The sequence below is a fragment of the Panthera tigris genome, chromosome B1, assembly GCF_018350195.1.
Source record: "Panthera tigris isolate Pti1 chromosome B1, P.tigris_Pti1_mat1.1, whole genome shotgun sequence".
NCBI lineage: Eukaryota > Metazoa > Chordata > Mammalia > Carnivora > Felidae > Panthera > Panthera tigris.
In genome coordinates, this window is record NC_056663.1 from 101,204,438 (window position 1) to 101,227,960 (window position 23,523).

Below are 23,523 nucleotides of genomic sequence, written 5' to 3' on the forward strand. Positions count from 1 at the left end.
TAAAACCTGTCTTTCTATTTTAAGTTAGTAAAAACATGTTGAATGATCCTTTATAACACAGTCAATATTCTCAGGACCCACAGTTAGCAAACAGCCACATCAAGCAGCATTTCATGACTCAATGGAGATTAAATAACTAACTATATGAAATCCTATTGATACATTCTATAATCATCGTAATATCAATATGTACATCCTTCAATTCACTTTTCCTTCAAAGCATGAAGAAATGTGAAAATCAGTAAATTCTATTTGTGTACCACAGTACCAAATGCTCAATATTTACACATAGTGGTTATAGTTTGAATACTTTCTTATTACTTGTCAAAACTCAAACATTTTTAAAATAAATTTAAGTTTGTTTTTCAAAACCAAGAGTAACATATTGATAGCTATGTAAATATTTCAGTTCTTTTAAATGTTTTCAGTTATCACTATAAAATCAGTGAACACTTTACAAGAAAACTTTATCTAAAAAAATGCATGGCCATATTATGAAATCAATTGTTACTATGCCTGAGAAGTTACTCGATTTTGAAATAATAGGAGGGATTAGTTTATCTGTAGATTTCTCACAATCTTTTCTGGGGTTTTGTTAGTCTGTTTCTTTGCCTTTTTAGACCTGGAATGAGTATATTATCTTGTTTATAAGGGATAAGAAGGACATTAGGACGTTTGCCTGGTTTGATGAAGGGAGAAGATGTTCTCATTTTTCCCTGTGACTTTCTTATTAGCCATACCACAAAAGTCACACCATGTTGGAAGAGGTGTACTTAATGTGAAGGAAAGGCAGGGTAAATCTTCACTCCTTACTTAAACGGATCCCTTCCACAGCACTAGGGGTGTTCCAATCAATGTGTTTATATGGTCATATATTTCTCTCCTTTCGAATTTACCCTCTTTCACATTTCTCCTTGGGTTGAGTGGCATTACAATGGCACAAACATTTTGGGGGGATTTGGCTAAGGTGTGCTTTCTCAATGGGGGTGACATTGCTCTGAACAGAGGCAAAACATCTTACTTATTATGTATATAGTGTATTTATATACATTAATAGATATATGTATAACATATCTTTGGTATTAAAATTTCATGTGGGGAGCAATTAGGAAAAAAATGTATATGTTCCGTGGATAAAGACAATAAAAATGAAAAAAAAAAGTTGACAAGCACTGGGCTAAGGGGAATTACACTGGAAATACTTTAAGTTTAGATTCAGTGGCATATACTTTTCCTACGAAATCAAAATCATATTGGATGTGTTTGGATTTAGGTTACAAAAATGGATATATTTAAGGTGTATTGTTTGCTGTGCATAATTGAGAGGAAAAAAATTGTGCTCCTCAGCAGATGTAAGCCATAAAGATGTTTTAGGTGTAATGCTTCCCTGAAAAGACAAGTAGTTATTAAATGTGGGCTCCTGCTTCTAATTAATGAGATTTGGTAGTAAAATGATTAAAAGGGAAAAAAAATACCCTAACATTTACTGAGTAATCACTATGTCAGATAATATTCTAAGCACTTTAGGTACAGTAACATTAAATACACACACACACACACACACACACAGGAACTGAAGGAAGATACTATTATTTCTCAATCTTATGGTTACTTAAGCACTGAGAGTTAACTAAGTTACCCAGGATCACAAAGCTGGTAAGTGGTGGAGTTGGACTTGAAACCTGGCAGGCTGATTTCAAAGACTGTGCTTTTAGCCATGACATTTCCTGCCTCCAAATAAACAATACAGGAATTTGTGAAAATTGGATGATTAATCAATGACCCTTCAATAATTGATGGACTAAGGCTTGCATGAAACAAAGGGAAAGAGTATCAAGAGCACTTTAGTGGCTACATCTCAAGTAAAGATTAACTTCTGCTTCCTCTGAGGCATCTTGGGAGAGATGGGTCAGCAGGATGCAGGCTCAGAAATAAGAGCTAGACCTTGGAAAAAGACCAAGTTCTATGCCAGTGTGTCTCAACCATGCCTGTGCATTAGAATCACCTGGGTAGCTGTTCAAAAAATACTGGTGCCCAGACCCTACTCCCAGGATATTAACTCAATTAGTGTAGGGCAGGCCCAGCCATTTGAATTTTCCGACCACCTGAGTTGATTCAAAAGTGCAGATAGGTTTGACACACTGCTCTAGGCACACCACAGACTCCTGCCATTGCTAGTTTATACATTTCCTGTCCTAAAGCTGACCTGAAACCCAACTCTAAACCCTTGGTGCCCACCCAGCCTCAACTCCAGCACATCCACCGTCAGAGCCTGGGAGAAGCCCAGCCACTTTGTGGAGGAGCTTCATGACAATACCAATCCTGTCCCCCTGGGAAGGAACCTCACAGTGAGGTGACTCCTGCTCTAAGACCAAAAGAGGAAAGCAAGGTGGAGGGGACTAAGTCCTTCTTTGCTTCTCTCCCCTTGGAGTGATTTCACTCTACAAAGCTGACACAATCAGTCCCTCCCTTGTTCTCCTTCCAAAGGTGACACTAGGAAGAAAAAGGAATGAACTACCGATAGGATTGGGACTTCCTGGAAGCCTGGCTCCTAGCCTATGTTAACAGAGACAGTGAGGAAACCAGGGTCCAAGATTATGGCTGTCTGCTAGTTCCTAGGGAAAACTCATTATTTCAGTTGTGATCCTTATCCTTTTTAGTGACTGTTTTAAGTGAATTTGTTTTAGAGTCTCTTTTCCTTTAAACATTGCCCACATAATCAATCAATCTGAGAACTGGGGGTATGACAGAGGAGGCTCAGTATGGCAGAGCAGTTAAGCAGGAGATGGGCAACGGGTGCACACCACTGTTAAATCAGCTGGAAGGAGCTAGGGCCAAGGACAACACTCCAGAAGTTCTGTCGTTGGGGGCCCTAGAACCTCTGATTCCTAAATGACCTATGGCTGTGGAACTGATTCATCCACTACAAGTGACCTGGAACTTACGCTATGCCTTAAAAGCTTGGTGGATTCTCCTGTTAAATGGCACGTTTTGGTAAGTCTAACTTTACAACCAAAATTCCCTATTAGAATTCATCCGTCAGTGTGGAGCTGTAGCTGTCCCAAAGGAGATAACCCATACAGGATGTTGACTGAGAGGTGGGAACAGAAGTATATATCCTCTCCAAGAAGAAAAGAGTAACTAGAAAATCTTAACTGGAAAGAAAGCCAGGGTTTTACTTAGTGACTTCACTGTACTCTTTCAGAAGTGGCAATGGAGAAAAACAGTTTCTTCCTCATTTTAGAACACAAAAAAAGAAAACCAATCAAGAGTTTAAAAAAATCCCCATTTCAGGGAAGTTAAAGCCTACAGCAAAATAAAAGTCCAAAGATATACTGACTCCTGGCATATGCTTTTCAATTCTGGCATGGTTTTCAATTCTAAGTATAAAGAATCAAGGTGAAGAGAAATCTATACAAGTGCAGACAAACAGGGTAAGATTAAATAATAATTGATGACAGCTAAGAACTTGTAAAGTGCCTAACTGTTCTTAAGTGTTTCTATTTATTTAATAATCTTTTCTGTATTTTTTAGTAATATGACTTATATAGATGTATGTTTTTGTTTTACCTTGTTTACATTTTTAATAATTTAAATGGAAAAGAATTTTTTTCCCATGAATTGTAAGAAGTCTAGCTGCATCCAAAGTCAGCCACTGCATTATTAATATTCTGCCCTTTGGAGCCTTATCACCACACTCACCCACCTACTCTCCTACCAGGCCAGAGTGGAGATCTCTAGGTAGGGATTAGATGAGTGTGTCAGGGAGAGGTACCTGTACTGGGCCCTTTCAGATCCTCCAATCCCTTTAGCTCCACATTGCCTTCCCCTTCTCTAACCAAACCCCTGGAACCTGATGTTCCTATTGACATTCTTGATTCTTTTCTTTCTTTCCTCCAACTGTGCCTTCTTTGTCAAACCTTATTAGGTTAAAGTCTCCATTCATTCTTTCTGTGCTTGCTTTCAACCTTAGAATAAAATCACAAACCTGGGCTGCATGGATCCACAATGAAACCACACAACCTGATCCTACTTGGGCCCTCACTGTTAATTGACAAGGCTCTCTCTTTAAAAAAAAAAAAAAAATTCTTTTATTCCTTATTTATTTTTGACAGAGAGAGACAATGAGACAGAGTATGAGTGGGAGAGGAACAGAGAGAGAGGGGAGGGAGATACAGAATCCAAAGCAGGATCCAGGCTCTGAGCTGTCAGCACAGAGCCCGGTGTGGGGCTTGAACTCATGAATTGCGAGATCATGACCTGAACCGAAGTCAGACACTTAAGCACCTGAGCTACCCAGGCGCCCCAAGGCTCTCTCTTTTATGGATGTATTGATACAGGTCTCTAGACACTTACTCTAAACATTTCTGTCAAGTCCTGCTGTCATATTCACTCTCAAGAAACAGCTTTCTGTCCTAATGTAGACCAAGCCTACTCAAAATCTCCTACACATTTTCTCTCTCTCTCTCTCTCTCTCTCTCTCTCTCTCTCTCTCTCTGTGTGTGTGTGTGTGTGTGTCTCTCTCTCTCTCTCTCACACACACACACACACACACACACACACACACAGAGTCTTTCTTCCTTTATATTTCTTTTCCAACTACTCTGCCAAGTTGATCCCAGAAGCATCATTATCTCAAAAGATCTTTCTTTGGGCACCTGGTTGGCTCAGTCAGTTGAGCAACCAATTCTTGATTTTGGCTCATGTCATGATCCCAGGGTCGTGGGATCTGGCTCTGAGCTGAGCATGGGGCCTGCTTAGGATATTCATTCTCTCTCTCTCTCTCTCTCTCTCTCTCTCTCTCTCTCTCACTCTCACTCTCACTCTCACTCTCTATCTCTCTTGCCCCTCTCCTCTACTTGCATACTCTCTCTAAAATAAAATAAAATAAAATAAAATAAAATAAAATAAAATAAAATAAAATAAGACTTTAATCTTATTTGAAAATCCCTTTCAATTGACTCTAATCATCCCCTTTCTACTGACATTTTTCCTTCTAAATAATATTCTCTAGCACCTTCCAGTTTCTTTAAAAAGAATCTCTCTCACAACACCACGTTTTACTTTTTGTTAAAATTATTTCTGTATATGTTTTATGTCCTTTACTAGAATGAAGATTCCTTAAGACCAGGAATAAAATTTAAGCATCTTTAATTTCCTCCAAAGTCTAAGATTGAATCTTATACACAGTGTGGGCTTATGAATGTGTACTGAATGAATGAATGAATGAATGAATGAATGAATATCTCAGTGTAGTTAAGTCATTCTTGGGCTCATTCCTGGTGTCTGAAAGAAAATCCATGGAAATGCTCTGAACTTGCTTCAGTAAGACTCATTTAGGGTTTGGAATGCCTAAGACTGCCATGGACTTCTCAGATAGTTATCTTCTCAGTGTAATGTAATGCCATAGTCCCTTAGTCAATGCTTCTCCATCTTATTTAATGATACTAGAAACTACACAATTAGGTATTAATTCCCTTGACTTAAATCTTCAGTTCCTCTTTAAAGTTGCAACTATTAAAAAATAAATAAGTAAATAAGTAAGTTAACAGTTGTAACTGTTTCTGGGAAAGGTATTGCATTTAGATTGCAGTAAACTAATTTTTGTGATATTTTGTGATATTTTGTCCATGAGAAATAGGGGCAGAAATAGATGCTTTGGGGTTCCTTAACAGGACCTCTTTGATTCTTTCCTTTCTCGCCTCCACTTGTGTTTTCTTTGCCAAACCCCATTAAGCTAAAGTCCCCATCCAGGCCCAAATCACAGAGGGGACCCTGTGAGCCTACAATGGCTCTCCAATAGCCTCCTGTGTTGTTCTCCCTATTACATGGTATGAAATCCCCAAGGGTTGGTGCTCTCTAGGGCATTGTCTCCAGAAGGCCACTATTAAAATGTAGTTAAAAGCAGACTGGAATCCTGCTTCAATTTTTTATCTGCTATAAATAAGCTGAGGGGCAACTTTGATCCTCATCTACAAATGGATTGGAATCCATTTCTCTGATCCTGCAAGTACAAGTTGTGATTTCCAAAACAGGCATACGGCAGTATATGATTTGTGATATTTTCCCTTCTTTCTAAATTTCCATAACTGCAAATGTCCTATACTTCATATACTTTCATTTTACCAGAAAAAAAAGTAAACTAAAGAAAAATGAGAGTACATTAATTACAAGCTTTAGGGGAAAAAACATGGAAATATCTTTGGGCCTAGAATATTTTTCCCTAGATTAATTTTGGTGAGAAAATGTTCTTTATAGTAAACAATGTCGTAGTTAGTTCTAGTCTCCACCAGTTTTCTTAAATTTATTTTTTAAATTAAAGTTAGTTAACATATAGTATAATATTGGTGTCAGAAGTAGAACCCAGTGATTCATCACTTACATATAACACCCAGTGATCATCCCAGCAAGTGCCCTCCTTAATGCCCTTCACCCATTTAGCCCATCCCTCACCCACTTCTCCTCTAGCAATCCTCAGTTTGTTCTCTGTATTTAAAAGTCTCTTATGGGTTATCTCCCTCTCTGTTTTTATCTTATTTTTCCTTCTCTTCCCCTATGGTCATCTGCTTTGTTTCTTAAATTCCATATATGAGTGAAAGCATATGATATTAGTCTCCATCAGTTTTTAATCATCAGATTAAGAAAAATATTTTAAGAATTGTTATAGAATAATTATAGGAAAGAAAAGTCCAGGAAAAAGATCTACTGATATAATAAAGATGCCCCTCACTGTATATAATTGTACTAGATATTAAATCTTGACTGCCTTCAACATTCACACACACAGATACACACACGTGTACACACACATGCCCCCCACCCCCCGCCAGAGTCATGTAGAGGGCATTTCTGATTTCATCAGAAATTTCTAAATTACTATGTCCCTATGCTTGCTTGCAGGATTTCAGTTTCCCCTCAACATCTCCCACAATTAATTGAGAGCACCAATACAAAGGGTAGAGACTTCATATGTGTTTGTCTTAGATCTGCCACACGTTCCCACAGTGTCTACAGTTCAGAGGGCCACTGGAAGGAGTGCCATTGTAGCCCCTCATGAGAGAAACATCAAGGCCCATGCCAAGGGTGCTTCTCTAGTGCTCCCAAAGCTGACAATTCTGAAGGCAAAACAGCAATGGCAGCTCCACAAAGGAAGCAGTCTCTCTATAATTTGGTGTGCTTTGTCACTCAGTTTATCCAAAACATACCTCCTTTGCCCATTGGCTTTTTCTTCCTCAGTCCAAAGGTGTCAGAGGATAAGCATCACATCCACTCTATTACATATGCTCAAGTCTAGTTCTAGAAGCTAGACAGAGAACAGAAGCTATACCACCATTCCATCTTCCTCAATTCCTTTATTCTGCTTTGGCTCAAATCCCAGAAAACTTCTCCTGCCTTCCCCTCCACCTCCCAAATTCTCCTGCTCTTCTGTGGATGCAAAAACTACTTCTGGGGGTAGAGGCAGGTGGGTTAAAATGAGAGGATGTTATTTATGTTAGCAGTATACAAGTCCTGGGTCAATCAGTCAAATGTCCTATTGTAATTCATACACCCAAAGACACCCAACTTGTCTTTTAGTCAGTAAAATCATGTCACAGGCCATCTTAGGGTACAGGTTTTGAAACCAAGAATTGTGTACCATTTGCTAGCAACCCCCACTGAAATCCTCGTGCATGCTAGGAAAATCTAACAGATTGTTTCCAACTGATTCTTCTTTCATTTGTACGAAGAAGACTGGGTTTTCACAAGTTGATGAAAAATCACTCTGGGGACTGCTGCCTACCCAACTCTTAACTACTCAGCCTGTCGGGCCTCCTATTTAGACCCAATTAGTGGCATCTCAAGTTAATGCCAGACGACCTTCAAGTGCTACCCTAAACCGACCTCAAACTAAAGACAGACTTTGGAAGACAGCATCAACAAACTTGGAACAACTTCTGTGTAGCACAGCTGATCTGACTAGGTTTCTGTAGCCACAATCCCCTAAAATATTTGGAGATTTTGAACTTACAGAACAAACAAACAGAAATTCCTGACTCTTTTCCCACTTGGCATTTAACTCAGATGAGCATGTTTTTTTTTCTACTGTCCCCATTGACACCCCATCTGAGAAGTTCTTAAAGATGAGGGAGAAGAGAAAAAGGAATGGGATAAGAAGCAGATAAGGGGAATGGAGTGAAACAAAGGAATGTAGTGTAAGTGTGAAAAAGAAAGAGAAAGTGAGGAAAGCCTATAAGACAGATTCTCTTAATTTCATCACAGACAGGAAATACTGCTAGAATTGCTGATTCAAGTACTTTGGGACTATTTTAAAAACCAGTGCTTTGTTCCGAACACAGAACTCCAAGGAAGAATGTTTTCCTCTCTGTTTTTGCCACAGACATGACACTCAGGGAAAGCACACAGCTTTGTTTTCCCCCAATCACTCCACGACTAGACTTAAATTCTTCCATTAAGTGGGTCTTTTAAAATACAGCCTTGAATCTAGGAGTTAAGTGGAAAATATTCATTAGCAATCAAGAATCCTTTCCAGTTAGTGGTTAGCTCCTGGGGAGGAATTTCTCTTTTCATGGTCCTTCATCTTTGAAGGCAATCAAATGCATCGATGCAAAATAGGGTTATGAGACCATTTTACCTGGCTGTGATCCAAGAAGAGGTTTACTGGGCATTACTATATGAAAGAAAGTTGCTAAACTATAGTAAACACCCACAGATCTCTGGGACCAGGAATGAATCAGAAAGTTAAAAATAGTCCCCAAACCTGATCATTTCCTTTTCTGTGTCATCTACACAGGGGTGAATAGGTTAATATATTTCAGACAGTTAAAAACAGGACAGGATATGGAGTCCTTGAGAACTCCCTCCTACAGAGAAGCCAATTAGCCTCCAAACCTCAACTTTATCAACCCTGATACAGGTCATCATGATGTGGATTAGCAAGTAACAGGATAGAGTTATCTATCTATGAGATGGTGTACAGTTGTAAAGCCAGAAAACACTTGAGAGTTATAATAAGAATTAGACAATTAATCAGATTCCTTTCCACCTTGTGACTGATCAGCTTTTCTGATTAGTGTTGTAGAGATAGTCCTACATGGATACTTGCCCTTTTCAAAGTATGTTACCACCCCAGTAGCTAGAATCCTAGAATCATATAAATTAATGAGAATTAAAAACATTACACACTTGGTTGAAGGCATGGTATGGCTCTACTGTTTTGCTAATAAGACTTGAGGTCTTCTGGGAACCTGCTAACTCTCAAGGTTAAAGCATGGTGTGACCAACACTACCTAAGGTTCAAAGGAATTGATTCCATGTTGTCAATGCTATAGGCAAGTATTTCTGAGGGATGGCATTAGCGACTTCTTATATCTTAGTTCTATCTATATCAACTCAGGAGTAAAAGGCAACCCTCTCATTTCCTTCCCACAGTGAGGAGACCACTGAGAATGTTACCTGCTTTCTGGAACCTGACATCCATGATAAACTACTAGTTTTTTTCTGAAAGCCAGATACACACAGTGCTAGAAATATAAAAGTTTGTTCTTAGTCTATAGAAGAATGATTTATCCTGGGGGTCATGATCTGCTGCATTAGTCTGTGACACACTGCAAAATTTATATGAGACTTCTTCCTTTGATTGAATCAAACACATTTGTGAACTCTAATTTAGCAACATTTCCCTTGACCATATGGGCCTCAGACAGCAATCATGCTCCACAATTCTATGAAAAATATCACTCTGGTACTCCTACAAAGGCTTATTCTTTCTTTATTGAGTCAGCCTCAAGACTTCAGTTGTTCAGTTATGAGGTAAAACAAAATATCTCTGCTTGTTATTACCTTCAACTTAATTCTTCATTGCTCCCTTGACTGTGGCTTACTTGAGTATTCCCTGGGTTTTTTCCTTTTTTTGTCAGGGATTTTTATGGCACAGATAATATACCCATTATGTTAAAATCCAGCTTGCTTTGTTCACTTTATTTGTCAGACTATTAGGGCTGGAAAGCTTAAGGGCTTAATCAGGCAATTTTTCATTTTTCTATGTTGTAACAAATCTCCTTTAATTTATCAGACAATACTCATTATGTGATACATCCCTCTACCATAATTTTAAGACAGGAAGCCACAAATTATCTCATTTTACATAACTCTGAGCTCTGAGTCATTCAGAAGGGCTGATTAGAATCACAGAATCTAAATCTTAAAGGGAATAGGGAGGTCATCTCACTGACTTATCATGGGAATCACCTAGGTTGTTCTTTGTTTTTTTGTTTGTTTGTTTTTCTAAAATACAAGATTCCTTCTTTCTTCTCCCCACCCCCAGAAATGCTGATTTTCTAGGTCTGACTTGGAGTTCAGGAATGTATATTTAGAAGTTTCCCTAGTTGATTCAGAGGATTAGGTCTCAGGGATCCACTAATGCAGTTCCCTCTTCCTTCAAATGGAGAAATATCTACTTTAACATTTTTGATATATGAACATCCAGCTTTTGTAGGAATGCTGTAAGAAATGAGACCTTCTCTGTAGAGCTGTATTTATCACTTCACAGACTGTATAGTGCATTCATCAATGTCAATGTCTTTCTGCAAACATGTGTTAATGCTTAAGCTGAGTCCTGGTACTATTAACAGGAACTATCTGTGAAGGGCCCATGATAGGCAGGCATTGTACAAAACATTTTACAAATAATATAATTAATCTCCAAAATAGTCCTGCAAGGTGGATTTGTGTAATTGTCCCTATTTTAAGAAGAAGTTTAGGAGAGCTGGAATCTAAGCCCATACCTACTAGGAGCTCTGTAGCTCATGTTTTCAAGTGTTTCATGTGTACCATCCAGTTCCAAAATAATTATGTACATAAGTATATACTTTGCTTTTTTTAATTAAGAGAAGCTTTCTTTTTTTTCTCAGGAAAATGCTTAATGTTTTCTGGCCATCTTAATTATGCAAAATTAATTACAACCAATAATTATTGACCACTTATGTCCCAGATACTTCATGTGTTAGATTAATTATAATACTGACAATCCCTTTGGGGATAGACTAGTAATGTCTAGAAGAGCCTTTACGATTTTAAATTTCCATTTCTTTACAGACCTTTTAAAAATAGGGTAGATTCTTACCTGTTGGGGAAGGTTTAAACATTGTACTACTAGAGAACAGACAGATTTCCCAAAGTCTGTAACAGTCCTCCAATTCTGTATGCAGGTTATATTTAGCTTTCTATTTCCTGTCAAATTAAAAGCTGTTTCCAGTGCATGCATGGATTGAACAGGCTCTACCAGATCACAATGGTTCACTTTTCCTATGAGTTCAGTAAGTTATATTTTTTAAATTTTTCTGAAGCCAGAAAAAAAATCACCCCAAAATCTGAACAAACCCCAAGGTGCTATTTTCAAAAGGGAGTTGTTTGTTTGTTTGTTTGTTTGTTGCCACAAGCAGTGGGCTACCTTTCAAGTGATTGGAATAAAACTTAGCTCAAGTTAAATTTGAGGTAGTCTCTTTTTTTCTTCCATTCAGACTAAGAACAATGTCTAGATAAACTAGAAATAATTCTTAACAATGAGAATAACTGTTTTAAACTTGAATCTTTAAATGTAATTGTTATTTTTTAATTTAATTGTAATTTTTAAATTCACAATTTAAAAAATGTAATTTTTTAAAAAAGGTAAAGTCATGTGTATAAAGTCAGAGTAAAATCTAAGATAATAAAAACTAAACTTTCACTCTAAACTTTTCACTTCTTGAGTGTTCTTTAATATAAAAATGATTAAATTAGTAAACATTTCCTTACAGTCTGTGATGTGCCAAAAATCATGCTAGCCACTAGATAAATGGAGATGAATGAGACAAGGGCTCTAATCCTTCTTTTACATTACTAAATTAAACTGGATCACAGTTTGCCAATTTACCATCTTTTACCTACAAAAATAGCAATTTCATATGGTTCAACCTAATAGTTACTATATTGTATTGCACTGATTTATATTCAGAAGGATAAGCAGGCATTCCCATGAGGAGATAGAGTGGAAGATGATAGGAAGATTTCCTCATGCCAATACTATTGAGATAATATTGAAATCTGCAGCCCAGGAGAACCACTGAAGGTTGCTACAGTATTCTGGCAAAGGGAGAGGGGTGGATAAAACAGTCTCCAATTGTGTTGTTAAAAAAGTAATATAATGTTGGTAGTAGTTTAAGGGATGAATGCAAGGAAGAGAAGCTGAATATCATGAGATTAGTTGTAAGTTTGTTCCATTAGTTCAGGTGAGAAATGTTAAGGACTTGAATCTGTTCTACAAAAATTATAGACAATATTTATGAAAATAACAAAATGTCTATGATGGTTAATTTTATGTGTCAACTTTACTGGGTCAGAAGGTGCCCAGATACATGGCCAAACATTCTGTGTGTGTCCAGTAGGGTGTTTCTTTATGAGATTAGCATTTCAATCAGTAGACTGAGGGAAAACAGATTGCCCTCCCTAGTATGGGTGAGCCTCATCCAATCCATTGAAGACTTAAATAAAACAAAAAGGCTAAGTAAGAGGGAATTGGTGACTGACTGAGCTGGGACATTGGTCTTTTCTGGCCTTTAGACTGGAACTTACACATTGGCTCTCCTGGGCCTCCAGCTTGTCAAATGTAGATGTTGGTACTTCTCAGCTTTCATAATTATATGACCCAATTCCTTATGATCAACCAGCCTGTCTGTCTATCTATCTATCTATCTATCTATCTATCTATCTATCTCCTATTGGTTATGTTTCTCTGGAGAGCTAATATTTTTTGCACCGGTTCTAGAAACATAGAATGTTAAGGATGTGTTTTCTGAATTGTTTCTGGGGTTTCTGGGATCGTTTATCCATTCTGATTAGATTTAAAGATGCTACTGGCTCTATTTCCAGTAATAAAGAAAGCACTGATATTCCATGGTGTGGTCTGGAATAGAGATTTATAAGAAGACTCTGATGAAGCTGGGGACATTAAGTATCTAAATTCTGATGAGTTTTGTCAGTGGAAGAGGCCTCCCCACTCCCAGTGGAAATAGTCTCTACCCCTGTCTGAGAGGGTAGACTTGAATGAAGGGGAGGCTGGGTCCCCTAAAGAAGGACACTGGTACTCTACCAAAAATATTATACTGCATTGCCTGTGGAAACTCTAATGGCCTCTCTTGAGGCAACTGCTGTATGAGACAATGCTGATCCTCCCCAGGACTACCTCTACCACCCATCCTTGCTTCCAGACCTATACCAGAAAGTCCCTAAAGGTAAGGTACAAAGTGTGATCCATGAGGAAATATGCTACACTTTAAAACAACTACTTGAGTTTTCTAATTTATACAGACAGATATTCAGAACACATGTATTAGAATGAATATTAAGAGTGTGGGATAATGGTGGAAGGAACATAAAGTTTAATCAGGCCAAATTTATTCATATCGGTTCACTAAACAGGGATTCTACATTTAACACTGCAATTTAGGGAGCTAGAAAGGGTTCTAACAGGTTGGTTGGTTGGTTGGTTGGCTAAAACACGGATCAAAAAGTGGCCCACAGCAAACAAGTTGGAAATATCAGAACTCCCTTGGTTTAATGTAGAGGAAGGGATTCAAAGGCTTAAAGAGATTGAAATGTTAGAGTGGATTTGTCATTTAGATGACACACTGGGAAGATACAGAAGACATACTTTTCATGATGATTGTGCGAAATAAATGACTAACTATGATGGGAGTTCCAGCATCCTTAAGAGCTATGTGATCACTCTTCTCTCTAGGCCAGACCTTACAGTGGGACTATAGTTACTGAATCAAGAAACCTAAATGCAATGAGACTAACTAGATCCTGGGGTGGCAGGAACCAAGTAGCAGCACTCAATCACCAAAGGTAAGGTGGGTGTGGTTGCCATAATAGACAGCAGAGTCAGAACAGCAATCAAACAGTCTCATTAGCATAGACTTATGAAGGTGGCTAGTTAGTTGACCTTGGTGTTCCAGAAGTCAAATACACAGAAAGCCTATTAAATTCTTCCGTGATCTGTATAAGCAGAGAAGTTTTAGGTCAAGTGAACAAAGTCTAGCTTGAATTATAAAAACAGAGAGTCATAGCCCCTCAATTAGTTTCTAGACTTGAGGCAGTTTACTTACCAAAACTCCTTACATGAAGGGCAGGCTGGGTCCCCTAAGGAAGAACCCTGGTACACTACCAAAAATTTATACTGTCAGTCTTCCTCCCCACCCTCCCCAAAGGGATTTATGGCCTTTTACCAGAGTAACTGTGCATGGGGGAACAGGAAATAATCAGACCTTTCAGGGACTACATATATTGGCTCTGAACTGATAACAATTCTAAATAAGACCCCAAACATCATTTTTGTTCAGTCAGAGTAGGAGCTTATAGAGGCGAGGTGATTGATCAAGTTTTAGCTCAGGTCTGTCTCACAGTGGGACCATTGGGTCCCCAAATGCATCCTGTGGTTATTTTCCCAGTTCCAGAATTCATATTTCGGGTTGATATTCTCAGCAGTTGCCAGAATCCCCATACTGGTTTTTGACCTATGGAGTGAGGGCTAGTATTGTGGGAAAGGACCAGTGGAAACCACGAGAACTGTCTTTACCTAGAAGAATATAAACTTAAAGCAATACTACATTGAGTACTAACTTGCAGAGACTAGTGCCATCAAGGACTGGAGAGATGGTGATGATTCCCAATACATCACCATTCAACTAGCCTATCTAGCTCTTTAGAAGCAGATAGATCTTGGAAGATGACATAGGATTATCCTAAATTTAACCAGGTGGTGACTCCAGCTGAAGGTTCTGTACCAGATTTGGTTTCATTGCTTGAACAAATTAACACATCCTCTGGTACTCAGTATGCAGCTATTGATCTAGCAAATGCCTTTTTCTCTAGCCCTGTCAATAAGGACCACCTTGTTTTCAGCTGGCAGGGCCAGCAATATACCTTCACTGTCTTACCTAAGGGGTATATTAACTCTCCAACCCTATGTCATAATTCAGTTTTCAGGGATCTTGATCACGTTTCACTTATACAAGATATCACACAGGTCCAATACATTGATGGCATTAGGCTGATTGGACCTAGTGAGTAAGAAGTAGAAATTACTCTAGATTTAGTAAAATATTTGCATGCTAGAGTGTGAGAAATAAATATGACAAAAGTTTAGAGGCCTCAGTCAAATTTCTAGGGGTCCAGTGGTGTGGGGCATGTTGAGATATCACTTCTAAGTGAAGGATGGATCTAGGTCCTCCTACAACCAAAAAAGAGGCACAATGCCTAATGGACCTCTTTGGATTTTGGAGGAAACATATCACTCATTTGGATTTGTTCCTCTGGCCCATTTATCAGGTTACCACAAAAGCCAATAGTTTTGTGTGGGACTCAAAACAGAAGGCTCTGAAATAGGTCTAGGCTGCTATGCAAGCCTACTCTGCCACTTGGATCATAAGGTTCAGTAGATCTAATGGTGCCTGAAGTGTCAGTGGTAGACAGGGATGCTGTTTGGAGCCTTTGGAAGATCCCTATAGGTGACTTACAGTGATTTTGGAGCAGAATCCTGCAGTCCTCTGCAGATAGCGACTTCTCTTCTGAGAAACAGCTCTTGGACTGCCTGCTACTGAGGCTTCATAGAAACTGAATGCTTAACCATGGACCACTGACCCATGTAACATGAGCTGCCTCTCATGAACTGGTATTATCTGACCCACCAAACCAGAGAGTTCGACATGAACAGCAGAATTCCTTCATCAGATGGAAGTGGTATATATGTGATCAAGTCTGATCTGGCCCTGAAGGCACAAGTTATATGAAGAAGTGCCCAAATGCCCATAATTTCCACTCCTGCTACACTGCTGTTTCTCTCCCAGCTTGCACCTATGGCCTCATGAGGAATTCTCCATGATCACTTTATTAAGCACTTTATATTCATGAACTCACAATGACCTTGAGGTGGGTATCATTATTTCCATTTTCATTTTCATTTCCATTTCGAGGAAGCTGAAGCACAGAATGGGCAATACCTTGCCCAGGATCATTTGGCTGGAGTTAGGCTATGATGCCAAACAGTCTAACACCAACATCTCCCTTTGACAAACATGCCATACAATATTTTCTAAAATCCCACGGGGCAAATGTTGCAGATCTCTCTTTTTAGCCTTGCCATTATTTTTAGCAAATTTCTGTTTCACCTTGGGGCGCCTGGGTGGCTCAGTCGGTTAAGCAGCCGACTTCAGCTCAGGTCATGATCTCGCAGTCCGTGAGTTCAAGCCCCACGTCGGGCTCTGTGCTGAGAGCTCGGAGCCTGGAGCCTGTTTCAGATTCTGTGTATCTCTCTCTCTCTGACCCTCCCCCGTTCATGCTCTGTCTCTCTCTGTCTCAAAAATAAAAATAAACGTTGAAAAAACAATTAAAAAAAAATTTCTGTTTCACCTTACTAGAAAGGGATGATTGTATGACAAAGAGTGAGGAGAGGAAGCAAGCTATATATCCAAAAGATACTTCAGTTAAATGGTATTTAGTCAAGTTAAATTATTCTAAAAATTATCAATAACAGAGAAAGTGACTTAGGTCTTTTCCTGTTGTAGACACAGGATTTTTAGAAGGAGTACTATTTATTTTTCACCCCAAAACCCAAAGGACTTAAAAAAAGTGTTGGAAAGTATAGTATATACTATACTATAGTGTATAGTATAGTATATAGTATACTATAGTATAGTATAGTACACTATACTATACTATAGTGTATAGTATATAGTATATACTGTACACTATAGTATAGTACTATACTATAGTGTACAGTATATACTATATACTATACACTATAGTAACTATAGTGAACACTGTATTGTATACTTGAAAGTTGCTAAGACAGTAGATCTTCAGTGTTCTCACCACTTACATACACACACACACACAGTAACTATCTGAGGTGATGGATGTGTTAACTAACTTTACTGTGGTTAATAATTTTGCAATATATATGTATGTCAAATCATCATGTTGTACACTTTATATTTATACAATGTTATATCAATCATATTACAATAAAGCTGGGAAAAATTTAAAACTGACATAAGAAAACAGCATTTATACTGTCCTTAAAGTGATCAGAACAATAGTTCCTCAAGTAATTGGACAGAAATTTCTCAGTTTATTTTCAAAAGACTGTACCATCTGTTATCATAAAAGCCCAAGTAATATTAGAGATAGTTTGGTGGACTTTCCTCAGAGATACAAATAGTATCTAGTTTCTCTTCTGAAAACTGTTTCCTTACTGGCTACTCAGTACAAGAAAAGAAGTAATAAATATCAGAGCAGAAATTAGTCAAATATGAAAGAGACAAACTATATAGATAAAATCAATGAAACCAAGAGCTGATTCTGTAAAAAATAATCAATAAAATTTATAAACCTCTAACTATAATGATTAAGACAAGAAAGGGTATTCAAGCTACCAAAATCAGGAATGAAAAAGGAGATACCAATACAGATCCTACAGATATTAAAAGGATAATTAGAAAATGTTACAAATAACTTTATGCCAAAAAGTGACAACCAGATGAAATGGATAAACTATTTTAAAGACAGAAATTATTAAAATTACCTTGTAAGAAGAAATAGGAAACTTAACAGTCTTATATCTACTAAAGAGATTGAATTCATAATTATAAACCTTCCAATAAAAAATATTTAGCCCCAATTTTTCCTTTTTTAAAAATAATTTGTTAAATGTTTATTTATTTTTGATATATATAGAGAGACAGAGTGTGAGAGAGCAAGGGACAGAGAGGGAGACACAGAATCTGAAGTAGGCTCCAGGCTCCTAGCTGTCAGCACAGAGCCTGATGTGGGGCTCGAACCCACAAACCACGAGATCATGACCTGAACTGAAGTCAGACACTTAACTGACAGAGCCACCCAGGTGCCTCAGGTCCAATTTTTTCACTGGAGAATTCTATAAAACATTTAATAGAATCTCTTTCAGAAAATTAAGGATAAGGGAACACTTCCAAACTCATTTTACAAGGCCAGTATTACTGATACCAATACCAGTCAGACATCACAAGAAAAGAAAAATTATAGATCAATATCTATCATGAACATAAATGCAAAAACCCTGAACAAAATATTAGCAAATAAAATCTAGTAATAATATAAAAACAAAAATACATTATGAATAAGTGAGTTTTAGCCTATGAATGCAAGGTTGGCTTAACATTCAAAAATTAATAAATGACTAAAGTAATAAATCATATAATCATTCCAACAGATACAGGAAAAGCACGATAAAATTCAATACCCATTCATGAAAACAACCCAGATAACTCAGAAATAGATGAGAACATCCTCATGTTGATAAAAGGCATGTATGAAAAACTTACATCTAATATCATACTTGATGATAGAAGACTGAATACCTTCTCCCTAAGATCTGAAACAAGGCAAGGATGTCCACCTTTACCACTTCTTTTCATATTTTAACAGGTTCTTAAAGACCTAAGTGTTTCCCAAACTTCATTCATTTCCCAGCTATCTTAAAAATTTGTGTCATTGCTTCATAACTCCTGTACAACCACATTTTGGGAAAGGCTGAAATAGAAAAATAAAACAGAATTTCAGGAGCAAGGAGTTTCTTGAGGAAAGGGGTTATCTAAACACACATGTGTGCATAAGATCAATAGCCATTTATATACTGGATAATTAGTTTGATCTAGCCTACATTTCCTAGAAAATGGAGGGTGAGGAAAAGACTATGTAAAGACTATTGTATGTAAAGTAATTTGGAGGTACTCCAGAGCTCAAATGCTCTATGTAAAGACTATTTGGAGGTACAATATTAGGGCAGAACGAGTTAGGGGAAAAGATAATATGAGGCATGGAAAGAGAGAAAGCAAATACAAGCTATTGTATTAACAAGCTGACCAGTTTCACAAGAAAACACAGATGACTGCTCAGTCACATAGGACATATTTCAAACAGGCTCTTTGGAATCATAGTGCTTTCAAACAATCCATTGAGGAGAGGAATTATCAGCCAACCACTTTCCATCTTCTATGCCTCAACAGTCAAAGTTTGGCACATACATAATACATTAACTCCTCTGAACTTCTTGTCCTGTCCCGCTTGTTCAGGCAGCTGCTGCTGGAAAAGTCAGATACTATGCCTTACACTTAGATGCTTCATTTGAGACCAGAGTAAGAGGAGGAGCCAGATTCTCAGTAGGTTTGGTCAGATCACATCTGTGTCCTCAAAAGGCACAACAGAGACCATATTGGAGCCCAGCAATCACCCTGAGGAAGTGGTGACAGCTGGTGGTGTTAGGCAATGACTTCCCAAGTGACTGTAATGGTGGCCAGAGCACTCTAGTGACCAGCAAAAACCCAGAGGGCAGCTGGGCCTGAGTAAATCTGGAGAGGTGCATAAATCAGGTCTGATGCAGTTTCCAAAGGAGTAATTGCTGTGGGTAATCTGCCGACAGTTTGAAATACCCATCTAACATTTGGCCCATGTTTTTAAAAATCCTTTGGGATAATTTTCTGAAAAATGTTTCATATGCTATTTATTGGCAATACACAAAAAGGTGCTGAGTTTTCTCAAATATTGCATGGAGTAGACTTTAACTGAACATCAATTCATTATCTATGGCAGAAGTCTGAAATGTTTTTTTCTACTAAGATGCATACCCAGATGGTATACCAGGGCATCATATATTCCCATGGACTTCCCTGAGATGGGGTTCAACCCCTGGTGTACTCGAAATAACCTGTTCCTTCTCTCCCTCTCCCTCTTTCTCTTACTCAAGAGAATGTCTACTAGAGAGCCACATAGGGATAACTGCACACACACACACACACACACACACACACACACACGAAATGAGTTCTATTATTGTTAAGAGAGTGAAGTACAGTGCTTAAGCATTTGAGCTCTGGAGTTCTTAAACAACCCAACTTCTACTTTCTAATGATTTTAACTTGGACAAATATCTTCAACCCTTCTGCTTCATTTTACCTTATCCATAAAACACAGATAGTAATGACACCTACCAAATTTGGTTGTGTGAGAAATATACTAAACATTCAATAATTGTTAGTTACTAGCAGTAGCTAATTACTTGTGATGATTATTTTAAAACTATTATTCGTAACAAATGAGTTCATTTACCTGGGTGCCATTGGTATTCAATTCAATTCAATGAATATAAACCATGTTCTATGAGACAGGTAGAAACTGTGTGTTTTGAATTTGCTACAAGTTTTTTCTTTAATAAAACTAAAAATCTAAGTCATGTGTACAGTTCAAGTACCAACCTCAATAAGGTCTATTATTCTATTTCTATAAGTTAGATCTATATAGTAATTGTTACTAAGAGCTGGAAGATTCTGGGTTCTTTACTGAAAAGTTTATTCTGGAGTTTTCAATTCGTTTTATTCTCAGTAGGAGGGTAGGTTATAAATTGGAAAATATCAGAACTTGTGTCTTAGAACCATTGATGGAAATGAACTCATGTACACAGGCAGGTGGGAGAGCTGTACAACGAGGTAAGACAGTGTGGGCTCAAACAACAAGTTCTTTCAGTGGGTGTTTGTCTTTTTCATGTGCAATTTTCTTCCCAGGCATGAGTTGTCTGTTGTACTTAAACAGATATCGTTTAGTAACCGTTACCACTTTGGGTACCTAATCACATATCTGTTAGAAACAGCTTCATCCTTTGAGCATCCCAGGAGAGAAATCTTGGTCTGGTCTTTGTTTCATCCGCCTTTAGCTTCTGCATTGTTTGCCATTATATTCTCCACTTGTTTCCTCTAATTTACCCAGGGCCTCATTCTGTGCATAACCAGTTTTTGTTTCCAAAATATATTTAAGTTACCATCTTATGTATCTATCTCCTCCTCCAGGAGATGAACATCTACTCCAGGGCAGCATTATCTTTACCTGCCTTCCCGCAGAATTTAGCACCTAAGTGTCTGGAGCAGCATGTTCTCAGTGTTTATTAATTAGGCATTGTCTTCTGTTCCTTTGCCTTCTCTCACAAGCTGCTCAGACTTCCCCATCTGAGGACCACCTGCCATGGAGCTCCCAGGACCCTTGAGCAGAACCCATGGCCATTCTGCAACAAGAATGTCATTTCTTGGAAATCAGGTTTTATCATATTTGTTTGATATAAAATAATGTTTTCAATTACTTAAAAGCTAAATTATCTTTACCACAAAATCTTCAAGTAAAATTAATGCTCATGAACAGTTTGGTGTGTGAATGTGAGGGGGTAGTATATACCCCAGTTTGAAAAGCACACTTTTATTTTGTCCAGCATGCATCTATCAGGTGAGTGTTTCTCAGACACATTCTAATCATGTCTCATCTCTTTTTCTGGCTTCTATGCGCCCACTGTCTCATTTTTCCTCCCCAGGTGAACACATCACTTTAACCAGCTTATTTGCTCACTATCTGTCCCTTAGGTCATGCTCAATTTTATTTCTAGACCTTTGAACTAATTCTCTAAAATGCTATATCTTCTTTATTCTGTTTTTCTTAGCCCTTCAAGAACCAACTCATATACCTTCTCTAAGAAAACTACAGCAGCTCAGGTGGTTTTACCTTCTCTAACATCCTTGGTAAAAACACTTTATTACAATTATTGTTTATTACAACCATTGTTTCAAGCATTTCCTTTATTTTTTCAGCAACTTTTAAGGGAAGGAATCAGGGTTGACTTGTCTTTGTATCTCTCACATGGTGCAGAGTAGATACTAGAAAAATCAAGGAATATCAGCACTGTTCTAGACTTCTGCGGCCATTGAGTCTAATTTTGTATAGTAGTAATACACTCATTTATTTACCAAACATAAATTTTTCCTAGCTTTATTGAAGATATAATTGGCAAATAAAAATTGTGTATATTCAAGGTGCATAATGTGATGTTTTGACATATGAATAAATTGTGAAATGATTACTACAATCAAGCTAATTAACATATCTCACTTCACATAGTTGTAATCATTTACCAATATGACTTGAGGGTTTATTTTGTATAAGCCAATATGAGTAAAATTTTTCACATTAATATATTTGAAGAGGTTGAAGAAGTTCTTCAACCTGAATATCTGTCATAAAAGCTTAGTTCTTCACAAGAAGGTTTATATTAGTTTTGGACAGCTGTGAAAGTTCTTTTTTATGATGATATAAAGTATGTTTTTCTGATCTTAATTCTGTTTCTGGAACAATTTAGAATAAATCTAATATTTCTTCCATATAACAATCCTTTGGTGTTCATCTCATTTAAATTTTTAAAAATTCTATCCCCAATTCTATCTCCAGCTGATATTAAAATCTTCATCTTCTGTTCCTCCTTCACTGTTCATCTTCTACTTTAACTCCAAGGTTTATAGATCCTTCCTCCTCTAGGCTGTCTTCTTCCAAAGACACCTGAGTTTGCCACAGTCCTTTATGGATATGGAAGTATCACCGGAATATTACCAATACAAGTAGCTGTTGATTAATCAGGGTACTTTAACATTTTAGCCTAGAGACCAGTATCTCAAATGACACACAGGTATGTCTTTTTTTGGGGGGGGAGGGTCTACATCACCAGTCCAGTCTTAGCTGTCTTCTCAAAGTCAAGCTTGTTGACAAGAATCAAATCACAAACTATTCTTTTATTTAAAAAAAAATGACTAGCAAAAATGCATTGCAGTTCCTCTTTGGAACACAAGGAAATCAAAATGTAGTAAAACCCACTGTATTCCTTGCACAGTACCAAGTGCTAGGTGTATGGTATTGAAAAGAGATGGCTCCTGCTATCAAAGAGCTTTCAAATTAATACAATTGTTATAAAACAAACAAGATAAGGAAATGGAGTAAAAATGGTGGGTCTTACTCAGATAGGGTAGTAAGGTAAGGTTTCTCTCTGGTACTGACATCAAGCTGAGATCTAAATAAAAAAAAGAGGTTGCCATACCAAACAAGGAAGACAGTCTTCCAGGAAGAGGAAACCAATTCTGCAACAACATTAGGGAGAATAACCTAGGTTGTTTTAAAACCAGAGGCCAGAAGGCCAGGGCAAGAGTAGAAAATATTTTAAAAATATTCTGGCTGCTAGAAACCAAGCCAGGAGGAAATTGTAGTGGTTCAGGAAAAAAGATGGTAATGAGTAACTTGGACCTGGGTGGCTGTAATAGAGCTGAAGATAAGTTGATAAATTTGAGATATATTACGGAGATGCTAACAAAAGTTTGCTGATATACCATCTATCAAAAAATATGCATCTATTCATGAATTCTCACAAACCAGAGAGAGGTATTTTCATGCAAACCATAGGCACATCAAATAAATAAGATTTTTTGTTGTCTTTTAAAATTCAAAAGAAACCCAACATGTAGCAGAGTTTCTGTTTGCACTGATAGGAGGTAGCTGTTCATATTTCAGATTTGAAACATCTGGCACTGTGTATTCTGAAAACATGAATTAAAAAGAAGGGTAATCTAAAACAGTCACTGGGGCTATGCT

General features: G+C 37.6%; 1 pseudogene; it reads left to right on the plus strand.

Moving 5' to 3' along the window:
• Positions 1 to 14,157: 14,157 nt before the first annotated feature.
• On the plus strand, positions 14,158 to 15,959 carry LOC122238077 (annotated as a pseudogene).
• Positions 15,960 to 23,523: the final 7,564 nt, after the last annotated feature.